This window comes from Lathyrus oleraceus, chromosome 3 (genome assembly GCF_024323335.1).
Source record: "Lathyrus oleraceus cultivar Zhongwan6 chromosome 3, CAAS_Psat_ZW6_1.0, whole genome shotgun sequence".
NCBI classification, from domain to species: domain Eukaryota; kingdom Viridiplantae; phylum Streptophyta; class Magnoliopsida; order Fabales; family Fabaceae; genus Lathyrus; species Lathyrus oleraceus.
The window spans coordinates 9904716-9910721 of NC_066581.1; the positions used below are offsets into that span (position 1 = coordinate 9904716).

Sequence of the window (6006 nt, forward strand, 5' to 3'; positions counted from 1 at the left end):
ATCGGATACTTAACAGATCTATCGGCTAACTGAAGTGACATCTTAGTGGGTTGTAATTCTCCTAAGTTTAACCTCTCACAAACTGCTAAAGGCATTAGGCTCACACTAGCTCCTAAGTCTAGAAAAGCTTTTTCAATGACATGATTACCCAAAAGGCAAGGAATGGAGAAATTTCCAGGATCTTTATCTTTCTTTTGCTAATTTGTCCTCGGAAATAGCATTACATTCCAAAGGCTTCGGATCGTCAAGTCTACGTTTGTTGGTAAGGATGTCTTTGAGAAACTTTGCATAAGAAGGTATTTGGGTGATGGCTTTTGTGAAAGGGATTTCTACATGAATTTTTTCTATAACTTTAATAAACTTTTGATACTGGTTATTGATCTGGGTTTGTTTGAGTCTTTACGGATATGGTATAGGTGGTTTATATGGCGGGGGTGGTACGTAAGTTTTATCTTTAGGTTCTTCTCCTTTCTCTTGACCTTCCTGGTTTTCAGATTCCTCTGGTTCCTTTACTTCGTCCGTGGGTTTGTTACATTCCTTAGAAGTTTTAGGTTCACTCAATCTTGGGTGTGGTGGCTCATCATAAGCGTTCCCACTTTGTAGGGTAATGTCATTGGCTTGCCCTCTCGGATTCTGTTGAGGTTGTCCAGGGAATTATCCTCCAGGTGTGGTTTGAGGGGCTTGGTTTAAAGCTACCTGAGAGATATGGGTTTCAAGCATCTTAGTATGAGTAACTATTTGGTCAACCTTGGTTCCTAACTGAGTAATCAATTCGTTAACATGAATGTTTTGGTTCATGAACTCCTTGTTTTGTTGGGTTTGAGCAGTGATAAAATTTTCCATAATTTTCTCAAGGCTCGGCTTTGGTGGCACAGGTTGCATAGGTTGATTTGATCTTGGGGCTTGGTAACTAGGTCTCGGAGGTGCATTATTTTGGATAGGGTTATTGTTCTTATAGGAGAAGTTCGGGTGATTCCTCCATCCAGGGTTATAAGTATTCGAGTATGGGTTCCCTTGGGTGTAGTTCACTTGCTCGGAGTGGGTTTCGTTTAACAGACTGCATTTTGCAGATTAGTGTCCTTTGGTTCCCCATATCTCACAATCCGACGAGACTGCGGCTACAGTCTTCGGGTTTATGCACATATGTTCGACTTTGAGGGCAAATGCATCCATTTTAGCTTGCATCATGTCTATAGAGCTTAGTTCATGCACTCCTCCTTGGGCTTCCTTCTTCTCTACTCTCACTCGTTCGACTCCCCATGATTGATGGTTTTGAGCCATATCTTCGATGAGGGCACTTACTTCAGGATAGGGTTTGTTCATCAGAGCACCGCCTGCGGCAGCGTCGATGGTCATCTTAGTGTTATAGTGAAGTCCATTATAGAAGGTTTGAATGATTAACCAATTTTCTAAGCCATGATGTGGGCATGCTCGTAACAACTCTTTATATCTCTCCCAAGCTTCGAACACCGATTCTCCTTGGTTTTGGGTAAATCTAGTTATATGGTTTCGAAGAACGGCGGTCTTACTTGGGGGAGAATATCTAGCAAGAAATACTCTTCTAAGGTTATCCCAAGTCGTAATGGAATTGGGTAGAAGGGAATCTAACCATGATAGGGCTTTATCTCTGAGGGAAAAAGGGAATAATCTTAAATGTATTGCCTTAGGAGAAGCTCCATTGGTTTTAAAAGTGTCTGCTAATTGAAGAAAGATTTTTAAATGTTGGTTTGGATTCTCAGTAGCGAGACCTGTGAATTATCTCTGTTGCACTAGTTGTAACAGGGATGGTTTAAGTTCGAAATTATTAGCTGGGATGGTTGGGTTTACTATACTAGAACTAGGTTCTTCATTGGATGGTTGAGCGAAATCCTTAAGAGGTCTTTGGTTTTGATCTTCGGCCATAGCTCTCTTAATTCTATGAAAGAATAAACATGCGCGAGCGTAACGTTTAGGTTCCGCCAGAGGATATACTAAGCTTAAACTTCTGGTGCTGCGAGTTCTTCGCATTGACCGGCGGGAAATTGAAATTCTGGTATCAGATATAAGATGTCGAAGGTAATGTCACGACACTGATATCTGTTAACACACAATGGAAAAAAAATACAAAATGGTAAAGCGAATAACACAAGCAATTGTTAACCCAGTTCGGTGCAACTCACCTACGTCTGGGGGCTACCAAGCCAGGAAGGAAATTCACTAAAATAGAATTAGTTCAAAGACTCTCCGTACACTTCAATAAGTTACAGTCTTTCTCACCTAATCTCTACCCGTGCAATTTCTACCTAAGCACTCTTAGATATGAGAACCCACTCACTTCCCTACAATCACACACCAGTGATTTTAAACAACAATCCCTTGTGAAAAGAAAATACTTTTCAATTACACACTCTTGATTTTACTTCACAGTTTCAATCAAGAAGATACACTCTTGATCTTGCTTAACAGCTTTGATCAAGAAGACACACCACTCTTGCTTAACAACTTTAGAGTGACAAATTACAACCACAAATCAGTCCAATTCAATCATCAATGGATGACTTGAATGACCTACAAGTCTCACGACTAAACAGACACAAACCCTAGCTCTCTCTCTATATTTCGCTCAGTCTTGGTTGTGTGTACAAACAGGTTTTCTAAGTCCCTTTTTATAGAAGCATTCAGTTGGGCTTGGACATCTTGAAAACCCTAAATCTATTTTCCAATTAAATCTTTTTACAACAGTTGGTTAGATCTCTTTGGAAAATAAGTAAATCTGGTTGTAATCCATGATTGAATGTGCCAGCTAATCAGATCTTCAATCATACAAAGATTGCCATTAATTGTGCAATCATAAAACACCAGACATTCACACTGAATATTCTGTGTACAGGATGTCATGACATCGGGTCTGACATCCTGGAAAAATCCTGCATAATCCAATAATTCCTTTTATAACTTCCAGCAGGTACAACCATATCAGATGCCATGACCTTGTGAATGTCATCTGAAACAATCCTGCATGAACATGTCTTTCATTTAAGCTCCAATAGGTACATCCAATATCAGAAGCCATGGCATTGTATGCGGCATTCTGAAACAATCCTGCATGCACATGTTCTTGAACTCCAGCAAGTACATAGGATATCTCATGTTAAGACATCACACATAACATCTTGTGAACACTCTTTGTTTTACCAAAATTATTGCCAACACTAAGAATCAACAAACTCCCCCTTTGGCAAATTTTGGCTAAAACATATATCTGTCCTTTTTTGTTCACAAGGTAAACTATCAGCAGTTAAACAACTTAACAGTAGTTTAAACAGCAGCAGAAGCAAATACAATTACTAGCTACGGCTACTAGTAATGCACACATGCACAAGGGTACTTCTCCCCCCCCCCTAAATCTGTGCAACAGAAACATAATTACTAATTATGGATGCAACTAGTAAGACACACAAATGCACAAGGGTACTCCTTCTCCCCCTAAATCTGTGCACACAACAAACAGCCTCCATGAACATAACAGCTACTGTAACTCCAGCACCTGTACCAGCCAGAATGTCATTCTGACATCTGCTTCAACAACAACACCTGTGCATTTCCTTTAAAAATAGCTGTCCTCCAGCTAAATATACTTCCACAACAGCTTCAGCATCAACACTTACTTCTCCCCCTTTTTAGTCAAAATTGACCAAAGGTGACCAATTAGACAAAATAAATGTCAATTAGTCTAGCAGAGAAAGTTAGATCAGATGTTATAACATTAAGCATGTTAAAACATAATATTCAGGAAGTACAAACCATCATTATACACAGCTGTGATAGCTGAGATAATGAACAAATCCAAGGAACTCTTTAAGAGCCCTAAATATTACAAAACAGGCATCAATGAGGACTGCCACAAATTACATTTTCAAAAAAGCAGTAAAAACTTCAGCCTTCCAAACAGCAGACCAGCTTTCATCACTCTTTCCAGCACTCCTCACAGACTTCACCTTACCAGTCTTCAACACAGTCAGGAACCATTAATCAGAAGAAGAAGTATCACCTTCACTTTCACCTATATCTTCACCTTCACCTTCAGAGTCTTCAGAGCTTCCAGAGCTGCCACTAGATTGGGATTTTGATCTTGCCTTTGAATCCTTACCAGCCTTCTCTACTTCTTCTTTTTCCAGTCTACAGATAAGAACTTCTAAAGCTTCTTTTCTTGCCATGGCCACCCTTATGCCATTATCCAATTCCTTGCAGGTTTCTTTTAGTTGATCAACCAAGCTCCCTTGAGATGTAGGCTCCCTTCTGGCAGATGTCATGACATCATTGACATGACTTCCCTCAAACAGCTTATAATGAATGGATAGAAGGGACTTTCTCCTGCTTGGAATGTCACTTGTACTCAGGATGCCTGGTTGTTGGCTCAGGATAATGCCACAAATAAGGGAGGGGAAGGCAATGGGTAACTTCACAGCATTTGTAGAGGCATGTCTAATGGTTTGATCAAATATGAACTTGCCAAAATCATAATTAACCCTTATTCCAATTGCATGAATGATTCTTCCAAGATTAATGGAGATAGTAGAGACATGATTAGTAGGCACCCAATTAGCTGAACCAATCTTGTGTAAGATGGCATATTTAACAGTGAGCTTCCCAGCTGATAAGTGATTCCTACTAGGCCATTCCTTAACTTGGCCAGCTATGATAACCCTACAGACCTCATTGTCTGTAGTTTCTAGGTCCACTCCTCCATCAGTTCCTCTTCATAGGAACTTGTTGATAATACTTGGTGAGAATTTCACACATTTTCCCCTTACAAACACCTTGCAGAACTCCCTGCTGCTCTTTTCATAAATATCCTCAGGGATATTAACAATAAACTCTTTTACCAACCCTTCATAGCATTAGGGTAAAGCTACCACAGTCTCCATTACTCCAGTATTTTTGATTAAATCAATTACTTCCTTTACCTCTACAACCTCTTTTCCAAGCTCTCTTTCAATACCTACTCTTCTCTGAATGACAAATTTCCATTTTGCTGCACCATCTTCTAAATGGAAGAAGATACTGTCTAGGTGCACAGCAGCAGCTTTGCCAGGAGACTTCTGAACAGCCTGCCTTTTTGCAGGAGAGATGTCTGGGACATCGTCTTCAACATCCTCCTCAGAATCAGAACTGTCTCTTTCTTTCCTTTTCTTAACCTCAACCTTGCTCCAGGATTTTGAGGGTCCTATACCAGCAGCCTTTTTCACCCTTGTTGTTCTCATTTTAGCCACACTTTTCCCTTTCCTAGTTCTCAGTTTCTCAGTTACACTAGGTTTTACCAGATGGACCAAAGGATCATCCTCTTCTTCAGATCTTTCTTCCTCTAGGTCAATAACCTTTTCCTGAGACACATTTGGTTTCTTGCTAGGTAGGGTTTTATCTAGAGAGCATAGCCCTTCAGCAACAACTCCCTTTTATGATCTAGATGAGTCATCATCCTTATCAGCATGAGGTTCTTCCTCATGAGAGGGGTCTCTTCTGGACAGAGGGGTAGAAACCCCTTCGACTTTATGTCCTTCACTTAGAATCCTAGTGACTAGGTTCCTTATGGCACGATCAGCATAATACATGTCTTTTGGAAGAGAGGAGTTACCAGAGGTATTACCTTGTTTATCTCCAGCCTTGGAGGAGGGACCTGGGGTGTCTCCTGGTATCATGCAAAGTGGAGTAACATCCATTACGTCTTCATCTACAAACTCCATGGAGGGAGTTTTTGCATGGTGAGAGGATTTTGAACCAGATGATGATGGATGTTGAGACATGGTGTAGGACTTTTGAGAAAAGTTTATTTTCCCTAGCTGAGCTTCTCTAAGAAGTTGAATGGAAATGAAGATTGCTGAGTTTAGGTAGCGTGTGCTAAGGGAATAGATACTATTTTCAATGCTAGGAAATGATTTGTCATTAATGTGGCTCTTCCTTTTAAAAGGGCAGACACTATCTTTATTTCTTTTATTTTTCCACTTTAATTACCATAATTTCACAAGA

The 6006-nt window shown here is 40.1% G+C and overlaps 1 non-coding gene across 1 annotated transcript; it reads left to right on the forward strand.

Annotated features, from left to right (window-relative positions):
- The first annotated feature begins 1411 nt into the window (after positions 1-1411).
- On the forward strand, positions 1412-1518 carry LOC127133510 (small nucleolar RNA R71). Its single transcript, XR_007807478.1, has one exon. It is a non-coding gene; the product is annotated as a small nucleolar RNA R71 (small nucleolar RNA).
- The last annotated feature ends 4488 nt before the right edge of the window (positions 1519-6006 follow it).